Genomic DNA, 18,175 nt, shown 5'->3' on the forward strand with positions numbered 1-18,175 from the left:
TTAACAACTGGCTCATCGGCCTTTCTTCCTCGGTACTATTCTCTGAAGTAGTCATGCTTGTTGTTATCGGTCCTTTGGATCTAGTTTGGTAAGGGTGTGTTGCCAGAATTCTTTAACAACTAACTGTTTGAGATTCGGAAAACAACAAACTTGTTAGCGTTTAGAGTTTAACAGATTTGATAACAACACATTGAGGATGCAATGCCCCTAGGCAGTTAACCGTTTCTAACATGCTTTGCTTCAAACAACATGCGTCATCCCGGCTTGCTTATTTTCCCCTTTGAAGTACTTTGGGAACCCCTGTATTTTATTCTATTTTGAATTTTATTTTTCTTTATTAATGGCGGTCGAATCTTATGGAGATTGCCTACGTATCATGACCCCGCATGAATCAGACCTTGCGTAGTTCGGACCAATAAAAGATAAACAATAATAAACATTTTTTTCACAATTTTCATATTAAAACAAATTGGGTTTCAAAGGTTTGAAGATGACCTACAAACTCGAAAATCAAACAACCCACATATTCTAATAAAAAGATTTACAAACTCCAAAGCAAATGGCCAGCTTCCTTTCTCCGTTTGACAAATGCAACCGAACGGTTATTTTTGCAAACGTGGCCCCTTCCAAATTCCACATGAATTTGAGGCCGAGGAGGATTATTTTATGACACTTTTACAAACTTGTCCGTTCTTTTACGAAAATAACCTTTCGACAACTGAAAGATACTCTAAGGCTATTTCGGCAAGAACGGTTTTAAGACGCGGCCGAAGCTGGCTCAGCTTATTATGACAAAATTCAAACGGTATTCACCTGACCGCTGACTCTTTTTTTTTTCAAAATTACAAAAAAAACTGGTGTTGCAAACACGGCCCTTCAGCGCCTCGGGGACGAAGATTTTTAAGGCTGAGTGGGTCAACTGGATCAAAATCCTAAAATGACCCAAAGGTGGTTGTTTATGCAAAGTCAGTCTTCCGGCATCCCTTTCGGGAACATTCAGCTATTTATGACAAAACAGAATCACCTGAATTAAAATTTGACACATATTTTTTGTTATTTATTTATTTTTGGCTTTTTAAGCAAAATGGGGGTTGGACCCGATGAGGGTTGCCTACGTATCTCACATCCGGTGAGAATCAAACCCGCGTAGTTCGGGCCAACGAGAAGGGAGTAAATAAACTATATATATGTATATATTTTTTTATTTTATTTTTTTATTATTTTTTTGAAAGAACGACTTCTAAGAACTCCTTTTCTTTTGACTTGAACTTTGAGAATTTCAAAGGGAAGATAATAATTAATTTTTTCGTTTTTTCATTTGTTTTTCTTATTCTAAAGAAAAAAGAAAATGTATTTTGGAATTTTACCTTTAATAAAAGAAATGCTTAAAAAAAAATATTTTTTGAATTTTTTTTTGATTTTTTTTTGGATTATATATATATTTATTTTGGAACAAATAATAAAATCACGTTCAACGTCCGACTCTTTTTATTTTTTATTTTTGGCATTTTCATGGACAAACAAAATTAAAAAATAAAAAAAAAAAACATTTTAAAAACCAAGCTCTTTTTCATTTTCATTTAATGGCAAAATAAATTATTTTCTTTTCTATATTTAAAAAAAAAAACAAGACAGAACAATGATGATTTTTTTTAATTTTTCCTTTGCTTTTAATATAACAAACTAATAAGACATTTTTTTTTTCTCAAAATTTCGGCAGAGTTTCGATACTACTCGGACATTGATTTTTTTTTCTAAAAATAAGTAGTTATATCTCTACACTGTTATTTTCTCCTCTTTTTCACGATTTTTTTTAATCTGTGGGAAATGATGAAAACATACAAAATCTTTTGAATTTTCATGTTTTTTTTATATATATATGTATTTTTTTTTATTATTATTTTTCAAAAATGTGGCATGGGAAACGTAAGGATTTCCAAGACATCTTGGATTCCGCAAATGTTCCCCGTGCGCTTTTCCCAACATGTGAAATACCAAGACTTCTTGGATTCCACAAATGTTCCCCATGTGTTTTTTCCCAAAAATGAAGCGTGGGGGACATGTGGAATACCAAGACTTCTTGAATTCCACAATGTTCCCCATGTGCTTAATTAACATAATAGCATGCTTATCAAAAATCGTGCAACTTTCTTATTTAACGTGATCAGCATGATAAGGAGTGTCATTTGTCCGCAAATATCATTGGTCCGCCAAATGACCCATTCACCCTTGAATAAATACAACATGTAGCATATAGGATGCCCAAAAGATGGTCTATTATTTCAGGTTGCTTGTCCTAGATGGACCCAACCCCTGTGTTGAGTCCCCTAAGTCAAATGCACATGATGCAAATAAACGTTCCTACTAGGGATCCGACATGAAGCTGAGTTATTCTAGGTTCAAAACCTGGGTGTTTGTTCTAGACCTGGCTTACCCGAGCGGACAGCTCGAGCCGAGGGGCAGCGTACCGGGAATACAGAAGCTTCACCGGCTTAGCAACTTATTCGAACCTCGTTCTAAATTGGGATTTGACACTATACAGAAAAGAAGTCGTACGAAGTACGCCCTTCTTCATGATTCAGAAGACTCAGAAAGGATAGGGGTTTCGGCACAGTTTATATACAGTTCACGTAATATCAAAGCGGTAAAAGCAGCATTTAGCACATTAGGCTCAAACATGTAAAAAATCATATAAAACCAAATACAACAATTTATCTAAGCTCGAATTTCTAACCCTGAACTAGTGGTTCTGGGTCGAAATCCCCAGCAGAGTCGTCAGAGCTGTCACACCTCCTTTTTCCGCACCCGCGAGGGTGCAAGGGAGTTTTTAACAATTAAAGGACAATCGAAACAGGATTGGTTTATTTATTTCAGAGTCGCCACTTGGGAGATTTAGGGTGTCCCAAGTCACCAATTTTAATCCCGAATCGAGGAAAAGAATGACTCCATATTACAGTCTGCGTACCAGAAATTCGGATAAGGAATTCTGTTAACCCGGGAGAAGGTGTTAGGCATTCCCGAGTTCCGTGGTTCTAGCACGGTCGCTCAACTGTTATATTCGGCTTGATTATCTGATTTTATACAAATATGAACTTATGTGCAAATTTTATCTTTTAACCGCTTTATTATTATTGTTTTTAAAAGAAATGTGAACATCGCTTAAAACACGTCTTTGGACTGCGTCACATGAAATGCACCCACAATCCGGAACACGTTTTATTTGATGTTTTGGGATTTGGATTCGGGTCGCATGAAATGCACACCCAAGTTTAAGAAAGTAGATTACTAAACACGCACCTAAAGAGACTATCGTGTTATTATTTTGGGAAGGCCGTGAAATTCGCTAAACGACCCTCCTGAATTCTGAGTAATTTAAAACAAGTATTTACTGAGGGCCCCGCAATTTGTATTTTTATTCGGCGAGGCTCATCTCATCTTTATTTTTTAAAGGAATTTGCAACGTCGTGGACATGCATCTCGAACCACGTTACAATCAATGTACCCGCGATTTAGAGACACATTTCAACTCCGCTGAGATTTGGATTTGGGTCACATAAATGTGCACCCGAGTTAGGGAGAATAAATTATTAAAGGCGCGCCTAAAGCAACTAGCGCATTATTATTTTAGGTAGGGCCGTGAAATTTGCTAAACGGCCCGTCCCAGAATCTAAGTATTTAACACATATATTTTGTGAGGGCCCTGCAATCTGTGCGTATTCATTTGGCGAGCCTCGTCTCATTTTTATTATTATTATTTTTTATATATATATATATATAGAAGGGTAAGCTTAAACCAACTACAATTCTCTAATTTGTTTGTCTCTAAAAAGGAAATACTAATTTATTAATCTAACAATGGATGGCTAGTAGGATGTATGGCTAATAGAGAGTGTTTTAAGCTTGACAAATTATAATTAATCATGAGCATACATTAGAACTAAACCATATGTCAACCAACAGAATAATGACTAGCAAAGTCATGATAGGACTTACTAAATCAATCCGACTACAAATTCGGCAAGTTAGTCACGATCATGAAAAACTTTTGCACAACTTTTCGTCTAGCACGCCAATTTGAGATAGCAGTAACATAAACACCAAAACTAAAACTCGACAGATTTAAACAAAAATTTCAACATAACATGTGTTCGAGCTCGGACATGATAGTAGCCGATATCCACTCAAATAAAGATTAGAAACGAACCTCTAATGACAAACACTGCTGGAGGTTTACAATTCATTTATCGAACCGAAATGGAACCATAGTCGGCGAGATGAAGCAAACGAAACTAACGAACTAGAACCTCACATCGACACTCGAACAGACTTCAAACGGGAAACCATAGAAACAGTCATCAAAGCTCAAACGGAATAGCTCGCGCCATAAGCTCAAACGCGAACGGACAGAGGATGGGTCATGGCTGCTACTGGTGTTTCCAGGTGATCGTTTGGACGTGAGGGGTTGGACGACGCAATGCAGCAGCCGCAATAGCGCTGCTCGCTGGGCTGGGGTATGGCTGGAGGTTTGATGGATTGGTTTTCGACTGGTGGAGTTTGACGACGGGTGAGTTGGGGAAGCTGGACGGGATGGAGGGAGTTGGTGGCGCGACGGACAGTGACGACGCAGCAGCAACAACTGTGGTCGTCGGCTTACAATGGAGGAGTGGTTGCGACAGTAGTGGTGGGTTTCACGGAGGAAAAGTCTGTTTAGTGGTGGTTTTAGGGCAGTGGGGGAGTTGGTCGGAGATGGTGTTTGGGGTGGTTTGCTGGTTTTTCGACTGGTTTTGGACAGTAGGTTTTAGGTGTTGGGGGGGTAGGGATCGTTAGGGTTTTGCTTTGGTTCTTCTCCTTTTGGAGAAGATAAATGAACAGTGGTCTCCCCAAAATTCTTTTTCAAAGTCCTCCGTTGGTTTTTGGTTCTTCTTCCTAAAAGGAAGAAGATGAACAGTCGTTTGTTCAAAAATTTTCCAAGTCCTGTTCGTTTCCCAAAATTTCAAAATCCTCCCTTCCTTTTCAAAGTCCTCAGTCCGTGTCTTTGTATGGTTTTGCCCAGGGAAATGAGCCCCACGTGTGGTGGGGTTCGAGACTTGTGTCCCCCACGCGTGGTGGGGCTCCCCATGTGTCGTGGACTCAGTTTATTATGAGCTAGGTCCGAAAATGAGGCCTAAAACCGGGTAGTTTGAACCCGAATATTATTCTTTTGCCCGGACCCGAGAAATAGGAACACGACGTTGCTCAACTAGTCCTATGTAAGCAAAATAACTAACAAAAATAAGACTAATATTTAAACAAAACTATATATTTTTAAGTATATTTTTCAAGATTTAAAATAGCTACAAAATATTAATAAAACTATTTTTTTGTAATTTTCGTTTTTATATAAGGATAAAATATAAAGTAATATTTTTTGTATTTTTCAAAAATTAAAATGACTATAAAACATTAATAGAACTATATTTTTTGGTAATTTTCGAAATTATATAAAGTACAAAAATAAAGTACAATTTTTGTATTTTTTCAAGTTTATGAGAAATACATAAACTAAAAATTTATATATATATTTTTGTAATTTTTTTCTTTTGCGACAAAATAAAGTAAAAATGGTTAAAATGGCTATATTAGACCCAATTTCACATATTCACGCTAAAAATGTGAAAATTCTCGAGGAGGGTCAAAAATCAGGTGTCTATACTAAGAACTTGGATACATTTGGTCTGGGGTTCAAGCCCACAGTCGCAGATGTGAGAAGAGCCAGAAAAATGAAACAGAGAGCATGGGCCCTTCCAAAGCCAGTCCCTCGTCTATCTCAATCATTTGTCAGGCCTGGTACCAGAAAGTACCCACTAACGTCGGTTCCCATTCCGGTGGTTGATGTGGATGGAGATTTGATGGAAAGGTTCGAGAGGATATTCGCCGATGTGAACGTGTTGGAAGCTGGAGAGGGTTCTAGCAAGGCAAAGGTGCAATTTGTTGGGCCCGATGCAAAGATTAACAATTGGGAAGCTACTCCTCTCCCCACCAAGAGGGAGTTTTGATAGTTTGATTTGATTTTCTTTCAATTTATCTGGATTATTCGAGGGTTGTAATTCAGATTCTATGTTCCGTCCGTTTGGATGTATAAACGCCGTTATCTTTAATTTCAATGAAATGCAATTTCTTTTTTCCTTCTTCCTAATAGTTTTATTTTTGTTTTCCTTTCTTCCTTGTACAGTTCTTTTTATGATGGCCTCAATGATATGACATGCATGCGGAATCTTCGGCCCAGTCTTAAAAGCCAATCTAGTTCTGAAATAGTAATTCAAGAAATAGAATATGATGTTGAATCGGAATATGACGAGGATGAAGCCTTTGAAGAGATTAGTAAAGAATTAAGCCATTTTGAAGAAAAACTCAAGCCTAACCTGAGTGATATAGAAGCAATCAAGGGGACCAAGATAATGTTCAGGAAACTAAAATAATTGTCCATCTTGAACCACAACTCATAGAGGAGATAATTAAAACACTGTTCGAGTATAAAGATGTTTTTGCATGGTCTTATGACGACATGCCAGGTCTAAGCACTGGTTTGGTGGTTCACAAATTGCCCACTGATCCGACATTCCCCCTATCAAGCAGAAGCTGAGGAAATTTAAAACTAATATGAGTGTGAAAATTAAGGAAAAAGTCACCAAACAGTTTGAGGCCAAGGTCATTCGGGTCACTCGATATCCCACTTGGTTAGCTAATGTAGTGCCTGTGCCAAAGAAGGATGGCAAGACCAGGGTGTGTGTTGATTATCGAGACCTCAACAAGGCGAGTCCTAAGGATAACTTCCCATTGCTGAACATCCATATATTGATCGATAATTGTGCCAAACATGAGATTGGTTCTTTTATAGATTGTTATGCGGGCTACCACCAGATTTTAATGGATGAAGAAGACGCAGAAAAGACAGCATTCATCACGCCATGGGAAATGTATTGCTATCGGGTCATGCCATTTGGTTTGAAAAATGCCGGGGCAACCTACATGAGGGCAATGACGACCATATTCCACGACATGATACACAAGGAGATCGAGGTTTATTTGGATAATGTGATTGCAAAGTCTAGAAAGCAGTCTGACCATGTCAGAGATTTGAGAAAGTTCTTCCAAAGGTTTTGCAGGTACAATCTCAAGCTCAATCCTACAAAATGCGCGTTCAATGTTCCGTCTGGAAAGTTATTGGGATTCATAGTCAGCCGATAAGGTATTGAATTAGACCCGTCAAAAATCAAAGCCATCTAGGAATTGCCACCTCCGAAGAACAAGACTGAGGTGATGAGTCTGTTGGGAAGATTGAATTACATCAACCGGTTTATTGCTCAGCTCACAACAACTTGTGAGCCTATCTTCAAATTGTTACAGAAAGATGCTGCAGTCAAGTGGACAGATGAATGTCAGGAAGCATTTGATAAGAAAAAGGGGTACTTGTCAAACCCACCTGTGTTGGTCCTGCCAGAACCAGAGAGACCTTTGATTCTGTATTTGACAGTCTTGGACAATTTATTTGGATGCGTGTTGGGACAGCATGACATCACTGGCAGGAAAGAGCAGACCATATATTATCTCAGCAAAAAGTTCACATCTTACGAGGTTAAGTACACTCAGCTTGAAAGGACGTGTTGCGCCCTAACCTGGGTAGCCCAGAAGCTGAAACATTATTTGTCATCTTATACTACTTACCTTATCTCTCTCTTGGATCCATTTAACTATATCTTCCAGAAGCCTATGCCCACGGGAAGGCTCGCAAAGTGACAGATCTTGCTCATAGAATTTGACATTATCTATGTGATCAGGACCGCAATGAAAGCACAAACATTGTACGACCATTTGGCTGAGAATCCTTTGGATGAAGAATATCAACCTTTGAAGACTTACTTCCCTGATGAAGAGGTAATTCACATTGATGAGTCGGAACAGATCGAAAGGCCATGATGGAGGCTTTTCTTTGATGGTGCTGCTAACATGAAATGCGTTAGAATAGGAGCAGTACTTGCTTCTGAAACAGGGCATCATTACCCTGTTACAGCACAACTTCAGTTCAACTGTACTAACAATATGGCGGAATACGAGGCATGCATTTTGGGTTTGAGGATGGCTGTGGACATGGGTGTCCAGGAAGTCTTGGTCTTGGGTGACTCGGACCTTCTGGTACACCAGATTCAGGGAGAATGGGAAACACGGGATTTAAAACTCATACCGTACCGGCAATGCTTGCATTATCTTTGTCAACAATTTCAATCAATAGAGTTTAGGCATATTCCGAGGATCCACAATGAGGTTGTCGTTGCTTTGGCTACTCTAGCGTCAATGTTACATCATCCAGATAAGGCTTATGTAGACCCGTTGCATATTCAGGTCCATGATCAGCATGCTTATTATAACATGGTGGAGGAAGAGCTCGATGGGGAACCTTGGTTTCACGATATCAAGGAATACATCCGAAGGGGAGTATATCCGGTACAAGCCACAGGTGATCAAAAGAGAACAATTCGTTGCTTGGCAAGTGGATTTTTCTTCAGTGGAGGAGTTTTGTACAAAAGAACTCCAGATCTCGGGTTATTAAGATGTGTAGATGCCAGACAGGCCGCGACTATCATGACCGAAGTACATTCTAGAGTTTGTGAACCGCACATGAGTGGGTATGTGCTGGCAAAGAAGATCCTCCGAGCAGGTTATTATTGGCTCACTATGGAGCGAGATTGTATCAGTTTCGTGCGCAAATGTCATTAGTACCAAGTGCATGGAGATTTGATTCATTCTCCACCATCTGAATTACATACAATATCTGCACCATGGCCTTTTGTTGCTTGGGGAATGGATGTCATTGGACCAATCGAGCCAGCAGCGTCCAACGGGCACAGGTTTATTCTGGTGGCCATCGATTATTTCACCAAGTGGGTAGAGGCTAAAACATTCAAGTCTGTAACCAGGAAGGCGGTGGTTGATTTTGTGCATTTAAAGAAAATACTTCGGAAAAAGGTGGAAGGTTCTGGGCAGTGACATGAAAAGCTGTTGTTTGCATTGATGGGTTACCGCACTACTGTCCGTGCTTCAGTAGGGGCGACTCCTTATTTGTTGGTGTATGGCACTGAAGTAGTGATACCCACAGAAGTGAAAATTCCATCCCTTCGAATTGTTGCGGAGGCTGAGATCGATGATGAGGAGTGGGTCAAAACCCGCTTAGAATAATTGAGTTTGATCGATGAGAAGAGACTGACAGCAGTTTGTCATGGCCAGTTGTATCAACAGAGAATGGCAAGAGCATACAACAAGACGGTGCCTCCACGAATGTTTGAAGTGGGGCTGCTAGTATTGAAACATATTCTTCCTCATCAGGTTGAAGCAAAAGGAAAATTCGCCCCAAATTGGCAGGGGCCGTTCGTTGTGACTAGAGTGTTGTCCAATGGTACATTGTATTTGACAGATGTAGAAGGCAAATGTGTAGAAATGGCTATCAATTCTGACGCAGTCAAGAGATACTATGTATGATTTCTTTCTTTGATTGTACTTGTTTGCATATGGCACGTTTCGAATATTGAGATGACGAAGGCATTTTATTCTGCTATCCAAACACTTTATCCCTTGTCACCCCTTTTGAACCTTATTTGTTTTCTTTCATACCCCTCTTTCGGAATCAGTAACAAATATCAGGAACACAAGCGTAAAAGATAAGTAAAGAAAGAAGAGAAAAATTGAAAGAAAAGAAAAAAGATAGAAAGAATGAAAAGAGAGAGAAAAAATGAAAAGAGAAAGAGAAGAAAGAAAGAAAAAAAAGAAAAAAAAAGAGAAAGAAAAGAATGAAGAGAAAAAAGAAAGAAAAACAACAAAAAGAGAAAAAGAAAGCAAAAAAGAGAAAGAAAAGAAAGAGAAAAGAGAAAATCACAACAACAAAGTAATTCCTATGTCATGAACTAAGTTCGACCTGATTCCTTTTAAGGATACGTAGGCAGCCTCACGGTTTGGTTCCAGCAAAGTAAAAATCCAAAAGTCCCCAAACAAGAAACTTGGGCAGAAGTTGTGGTTGTTATTAGAAATCTGATTCCAAATGTTGTAAATTTGAACCCAATCAAATTGTTTTGAGCTTTTTATACCCTTCCTTTCTAAACCCATCCGAAAGCCACATTACGGTCCAAATAAAGACCTTCCGATCAGTCTTCGGGAAATGCCAAGTCAAGCAGGTAGAGGTGATTCATGTCAGGGGCAACGCTTTAGTCCAAACCGGAAAAAAAAAACTCAAAAATGAGAGAGTTTTATTGGTGAAAACCCTCATGGGCACCGTAAGGCGACGGGAGCTGAGAGAAATCAAAATGAGAGAGTCTTATTGGTGAAAACCCTCACGGGCACCGTAAGGCGACGGGAGCTGAGAGAAATCAAAATGAGAGAGTCTTATTGGAGAAAACCCTCACGGGCACCTTAAGGCGAAAGTGAGTTGACAGATGAAGGAATGAGAGAGGTCTGCTGGTGAAAACTTTTCAAGACACCGCAGGATGAACAAGGTCGAGATTTGAGGTAAAGAAATCAGGTTATGGAAATTCTGGGGCAACAAAGTATGGCAACTGAAAGTTGATTGGTTGGACAGATTGGGCCGATTAATCCAAATTGCATGTCATGATCATTGGTGCCAGCTGTTCCACTCAGATAAGTCTGGTTTCTTTTTCTCTTCAGATAGTCTTCCAGTTTTGGACTTCCTTATCCTTAACTCTGAAAGTCATTGCATTTCATTTCTTTGGGTTTATTTCTCTAAGATATTCCCAATGTCAGTTCTGTTTAAGCAAATAAGAAGGGATTTCAAAGCTCACTACCAGCTTCAAGATTACAAAGCACAGTGCGGCCAAAGCATACCAAAGATAGCATGATGTAAAGGGGGATAAAATGCCAGCAAGAGTTCCATCGGCAAAATGATTTGGTAATTTCATGGGAGATGCAAAGCTTCAGTTAAAAGGGTCAGAGATGTGAAACAACGGTTCAGGGATAGAACACTCGGGTCATTCAAGTTATGGGTTTTAAGAGTCAGTCGAAAAGTCAAGCAGTTCAGGGCCAGTTCGGGGAAGCAGTCAAAACAAAACAATGCAGCGGAGAGACCTTCAGCAAAGAATGCCATCAACCAACCACCATATTTAAAACTGACAAGATTTTTCTTTGATTAAACAGGGGCAGAAAATTTCATTTGTTTCGGAGAAATCCTCCGCAAGGAAAAGCAAGCACCAGACAGGTTTGACCGCAAACTTTCAGGACCCTCCTGGAAAATGAGACATAGTTTAAAGTTCAGAAATAGCACAATCTAGTATAAATGTACCCCAAAAGGAATATAAGTTAGCTTGTGAGTTTGCATGTCTGAGATAGGATTCAATTAGGAGTTTTCAGGACCCTCCTGGACAATGGGACGTAGTTTAAAACTGGCTTGCATAACAAAATTTAACGGAAGTAACACCTTTAGAAGATATAACTTAGATTTAAAATTGTCGTTTAGTAAAGAGTTGTCAGGACCCTCCCGGATAATGGAGAGTAGTTTAAGACCTTCTTAGATAACAAGATTTAGCGGAAGTCATGTCTTTAAAACATATAACTTAGATTTAAAATTGTCGTTTAATTAAGAGTTGTCAGGACCCCCCTGGATAATGGGACCTAGCTTTCAAATTCTTAGTAATATGATTCAGTTTAACACTCACATACGTGCCCAGCTACCAAACAGGGGCAGAAAAATTTTCTTTGTTTTTGTCTATTTTGTTGAAGTCAGGAGCCCACCTGGAGAGCAGAGAATACATTTCAAGTTAGCAGTCAGGAGCCCACCTGGAGAGCAGGGAATACATTTCAAGTCAGCAGTCAGGAGCCCGCCTGGAAAGTAGGGAATACAGTCAAGCGCAGCAGTCAGGAGCCCGCCTGGAAAACAAGGGAGTACAATTTAAGTTTAGCTTTCATATTCTTTGTTTTGTCTATTTTGAAGTCAGAAGCCCGCCTGAAGAGTAGGGATTACTTTCAAGTTAAAGTCAGGAGCCCGCCTGGAGAGCAGGGAATACTTTCAAGTTGAAGTCAGGAGCCCGCCCGGAAAGCGGGGAATACTTTCAAGTTTAGCAGTCAGGAGCCCGCTTGGAGAACAAGGGATTACAATTCAAAGTTTTAGCTTTCAAGTTCGTATTGATATTTGGTGATGTGATCCGTCTTACACTTACATCTGTGCCCAACCTCCAAACTGGGGCAGAAAATTTTCTTCGTTGTGTCTATTTCGTTGAAGTCAGGAGCCCGCCTGGAAAGCAGGGAATACATTTCAAGTTCAACAATCATGAGCCCGTCTGGAGAGCAGGGAATACATTCAAGTTTAGCAATCAGCATCCCGCCTGGAGAGCAGGGAACACATTTCAAGTTGAAGTCAGGAGCTCGCCTGGAGAACAAGGGAGTACAATTTAAGTTTAACCTTCAAATCCTCTGCTTTGTCTATTTTGAAATCAGGAGCCCGCCTGGAGAGCAGGGAATATGTTTCAAGTTGAAGTCAGGAGCCCGCCTGGAGAGCAGGGAATACGTTTCAAGTTGAAGTCAGGAGCCCGCCTAGAGACCAGGGATATATTTCAAGTCGAAGCCAGGAGCTCGCCTGGAGAACAAGGGAGTACATTTCAAATTTAAGTCAGGAGCCCGCCTGGAGAGCAGGGAATACATTTCAAGTTCAGCAATCAGGAGCCCGCCTGGAGAGCAGGGAATACATTCAAGTTCAACAATCAAGCGTCCAATTGGAGAAAGGAAAAACATCATCAAGGCGTAGCTGGCAGTCAGGCATCCACCTGGAGAAGCGGAAAACATCTCAGATTACAAGTCAAAGCAGAAACAAAGGGATTGCATCAGGAGAGTACAAGTCAACAAGGCAACTTGAACCACAGGAGCAAGTCTAAAGTTACAGATAGGATTTTGTAGTGTATAGATCATAACATAGTCTAGTTACTTTTTATTTTATCGTGGTGTAATAAGGGGATGTAGTAAGTAGTAGTAGCAGTAACAGCAACAGTGAAATCACAGCTTCATGGTAGTCCCAGCTATCAGACGTTCCTGAACTATACTGACCTGATTCCTTTTTAGCCAAAGATATGTAGGCAACCTCAGAAGTAGGGTGCGGTCAACTCTTTCAAAAATGCTTCCCACGGAGTATTCAAACGGATAAAAATCGCTCGTATGTGCTCACTTATCTTTGCACGAAAACTCTTCGTGTTTCCGGGCAAAGAGGGGCAACTGTGAGCACGTGATTTTTGAACTATATGAATTACTCCCATAAATTCAAAAAAAAAAATAATTTCTTCCAGTGTTCGCAATTTTGTGGATTTTCGTGACATGTTCCGTTATTTGTTTGCATTTTGTGTGTGCATTTTAGTTAATGAAAAATACAAAAATATGCTGAATTTGCATTTAGAGTTTAACTTTGCATTTTCTTAAAAATTAATTAGTAATTTAGTTACTTTACAAAAATGGAAAAATCACAAAAATAGTTTACTTTGCACTTTTTCAATTTTTGAATTTTATTAGTTTCTCCTTTTAATTGGTTTTAATTATTTGTGATAATTGTTATTTAGAATTAATTTGATAAGATAATTTGATTAAGAATTAATTGAGGTTTTTAATTTGAATTTTAAAAGGAAAAAGAGGTTAATAAAAGGAAGAAAGGAGAAAGAGTCCAGATTTGGGCCAAGGCATTGAAAATTTCCAAAGCCCAATCCCATTTCCCTTTAACCCGTCCCAAACCAGCCCATTCCGACCCTGACCCGGTCCGGTTTCCCCCCATTTATCCAAACGACCCCGTTTAAATGACCATGAGATCTGGGCCGTTGATTGCATTTGATCTAACAGCCTGGAAGTGGGTTCTGATTGATATAAAAATGTCTGAATCCTTTCCCCCTACCCCTCTCATCTCCTTCGCAGACCTCATCGCCTCCGCCGGAACCGCCCGCCGAAAATCGTCTTCGCCGCCGGCGATACTCCAATTGACCCCAAATTAATGCCATAGACTCCCCTCCTTCTCCTCTTCCCAAATCTCCAAAACCCCTCCCTCGAATCCCAACAGAACTCTTCGAATCTTGAATCGAAGAGGCAGACCAAAACTCCAACTCACCCGAATGACCCCAAATTAACACCACATATCCACCACGACCCCCTCATGCCAAATCCTCACTTCATTTCCCTCAAATCTTGCCGGAGCTTCTTGAATCCCAAATCTGAGTTCGAGCCCTGAAAGTTCAAAAATCATTTTCTATCGGACCTGGTACATGCATGGTCATAGGACACGGTTCTTCGAGTTTTGAAGTTTGGATTCAAACGATCGGCATTAGTTCTGTTAGGTCCTGTGTCTCCGATAGATTTCGAGTCTGAATCGGTAAGCTCCTTTCTCCTCTTGTCTTCTCTTTCTTTTACTGTCTTATTCTCTTTCTCCTTCCCTTTTTCTTTAGCTTAGTTTTCTTATACTAATCTGGCTGAAACTCGATTAATCTTTCGAGTTTAAATTGGTCTTCTGTTTACTGTTTTTCTCTTCTTCGTGAAAGCCTGTTTTCTGATTTCTTTAGTTCGTCGTGTTAATAACATGGCTAATTCTCCGATCTTTCCTTTCTGTTTAATCACCCAAGTTAGTTTAAATTAGGTTATTTCAACTTAGTTAATTCCCGTCCTAGTCGTGTTAATTGATCAGTAATTTAAGTCGGTTGCTTTGAAATCATTTCATGTTATCATGGCTTGCAGATTTTCTCTTCAAGTAGATAAGTGTTCGTTTGGGCTTTGGGTTGTCTCTGGTCCATTTGGCAAAGAGCAGCCCGTCCAAATTGGTTTGGGTTATTGACCCATTTTTTGGATATGGTTTTCAGAGGTAATAACAGAGTTTTAAAAGGGTGGCTTAGGAATTTGGCTTAGGGGAATCTTGTTCTAACTAACTAGGAAGCTTCTAGGAAGTTGGGGAGGGGGACTATTTTGATATTTTGAGATTTAAAAGAGGGATACCTAAGCGAAAATGAAAATTTCAGAAGGTTTTAAGTGCAAAAATTGATCCCTTAAGGCTGCCCTACTTGCCTTGCCTATAAAGTCAGTCTTTCTTGCCTTTCAAGGCAGAGATTTTTGAGAGGAAAAATTCTGGAAATCATAAAAATTGAGCTGGCTGGGATAATTTTTTTTAACACTGATTGTGCTGCATTTTCTCGGTGAAAAATTGCTCAAAACTCTATTTAAGTGTTGAAGTTCTGATCCCGTTCATGAAATAGAACTCCTAGGAGCTTAGATTCTGGGCCTGGTTGAAAATGGCTTGATTTTTGGTTTTGGAAAGCTGGTTTGAAGTTGTTTGGAGTCTGATTTTACTGTTCCATTGCTTGAATCAAGCTGGTTTTCCTTGCTTTGTTTCCTGATTACTGAGCTGCTGCTGTTTATTGCTTCCTCACTTCTTTTTCCTTGCCAATTTCAGGTACATGTTCTGAAACTTGTAATGTGATATTCAAGTCGAAGAGTGAAATGGAAATGGGATTTTGAAGCTTAACTTTAAGTCATTTGTTCATAGCTTGGCCTTATTTCTGTGGTCTCTGATTCTTTTTGTTTTATATTTCTCCTAGTTAGTTGTTGGCAATTTGAACATGGTATTGAACTTGAGAATCAGATCTTATAAATTAATGTAATGGCAATGTGCTGCACTTGAATTGCTATGCGTATTAGTTCATTAAGTTTTGCTGTAATTTTAGTTAAGTAGCATTCTGTTTGGACATGGATGGTGAAGCAGATTTTAAGCCATTTTTGAGCATGTGTTCAATTGAAAAGAGTGTTTTAGACCATCAGAATGCCCCACTATTTGATACATGTTTAGATAGCCAAATTCAGAAATGAAATGGATTGTCAGTTTAGTTTCTTGTTTCATATAGTTTTGCTGCATGACTGGTGTTCAATTGATTTTGGGTACTTGTTAATTTTCAGGAACGGAGTTGGCGGCTGATCATAAGATAGTTTGAGCCTTGAATAGAGAAGGAAATGTGGTACATCTGTTGTCATCGAGCTAATCGGACTTAATCAGAATTTTTCTTTACTTCAGATGATGCCTTGATTTTGTGACACTTTTTTGTTACTTGTTTAGTTAAGACCTGTCGTGGGTTAGCTATTGTTATAAATCTAAATTGTATGCTTTTATGTTGTGAATGGTTCTCGATTTTAAGTCTCCAATTTTGGAAATGTTGCTATACTCCTTGAGATTGGGTTGCTTTTGTTGGGCCTGAGCTGAATTGCTATGAGGCTTACAATCAGCGGTATTACAACGCTACAGGACCACTGGGCCCATGATAAGCCCAAGCCCCAAATAAAGGCTGGACCTTGTATCTTGTTGTTTGTTTTGCTTTTTGAACCAAGTTTGAGTTTTACTTTAAAATTAGGCCTCTCTTTTCCAAATCGTTTTAATTAGTTAATCGGGCTCAGTTTTTTTTAAATGGAAATGGACTTTTGTTTACTTACTCCGTTCTTGAGTTTAACTTTAACGTAAAACACATTTGAGTCCTTTCAGGCTCTTTCTTTAATTAAGCTAGACTCTTCACGAATAGATTCAGGCGAGCCACATTAGACAACACAAATAGTTCGTGGCCCTCGAAATATAATTTGAACTCTTTCTCTTCAAATTAGAGTTGAGGTGTGCCGTGCCAAACAAAAATGATAATTGCACGGCCCTCGTTTAATTAATCTTGTGATGATCCTTAGAAATCAAGGCGTGTCATTTAATAAATTTTCATGGCCCTCGCAAAGTTGAAGCGCGTAGTTGCTTTAGGCGCGTTATTTTAATAATTTACTTTCCTAAACTCGGGTGCACATTTATGTGACCCAAATCCAAATCTCAACGATGTTAAGATATGTCAAAAACCACGGGTGCATTTATGTGACGTGGTTCGAGACGTGTTTTAATAACGTTGCAATTTTCTTTTAAAAATAAATAAAAGCGGTTAAAACTAAAATTTGCACATAGGTTCATAAATCAGATAATTAAGCCGAATATAACAGTTGAGCGACCGTGCTAGAACCACGGAACTTGGGAATGCCTAACACCTTCTCCCAGGTTAACAGAATTCCTTACTCGGATTTCTAGTTCGCGGACTGTTAAACAGAGTTAATCTTTTCCTCGATTCGGGATTCAATCGGTGACTTGGGACACCATAAATCTCCCAAGTGGCGACTCTGAATCTTTTAACAATAAATCCCGTTTCGATTGTCCTTTAATTGGAAAAACTCCCTTATATACTCCCTTCTACGGGGGTGTAGAAAAAGGAGGTGTGACAGTGGAAATAGCCTCTTGCATTAAAACTATGTACAATAGACTTTTGTGATCCGACTCTTCCTCGAATCTCGTGCACAGTGATAGCTTAATGAACAGGGTGCCCATTTTTTTTTGATTTAGCAACGGTCTGACAAAATTAAAGAATTTTTCAAGAAGTTGTATAGCAGGATTACCATCCAATTTTACTGCTGCACTTGTAAGTTTAGTCACATCGGTAAATTTGTGAGAAGATATCAAGTGAACTAACTTAGAAACTTCCTTTCCTTTTCTAAACTAGAACCAGAATACTTGTGCGAAGATAACAACGTGAACTACTTAAAAATTTGATGACTTATGTTCCCAAAAAAATAATACTAAAACTCAATATTTCAGTCACAACACTAATCAGTATCTAGAGGTCTCGGGTTCGAGCTCTAGGTATGGAAAAATCCTTGGTAGGGAGCGCTTCTTCCGAATGGGGCCCTATGCGACGCGAATCCAGATATAGTCGAGCTCCAATGCGGATACCAAATACCGGGTAAGAAACCAAAAAAAAGTTTTCACATGTTCAAAACTGTTCGTACAGAATACAGATTGGAACCATCGTATAGTCCTAAATGAGGCAGACGTAGATACCTCCCCTTGTACTGTTTAATAATTGTCCATTCGTTCCTCATCGCTCTCAATTTTCTCACATCATATTAATTATCAACAGCAGCCCCACTTATTATTGCCGCAGTACTCTTCCCATCACTATAATCTTTGTTTTGCACATCATATCCAATTTCCAGCGAGCAAAATAAGAAAGAAACAAAGAAGCCAAGGGTGTGGGGATAGCTAAGGAAGACAAGTAAATTTAATGCAAATATTCCGTTGGGTAGTGACATATCATGGTTACTTCTCTGCTGCATAGAG

This window comes from Nicotiana sylvestris, chromosome 3 (genome assembly GCF_000393655.2).
Source record: "Nicotiana sylvestris chromosome 3, ASM39365v2, whole genome shotgun sequence".
Classification (NCBI taxonomy): domain Eukaryota; kingdom Viridiplantae; phylum Streptophyta; class Magnoliopsida; order Solanales; family Solanaceae; genus Nicotiana; species Nicotiana sylvestris.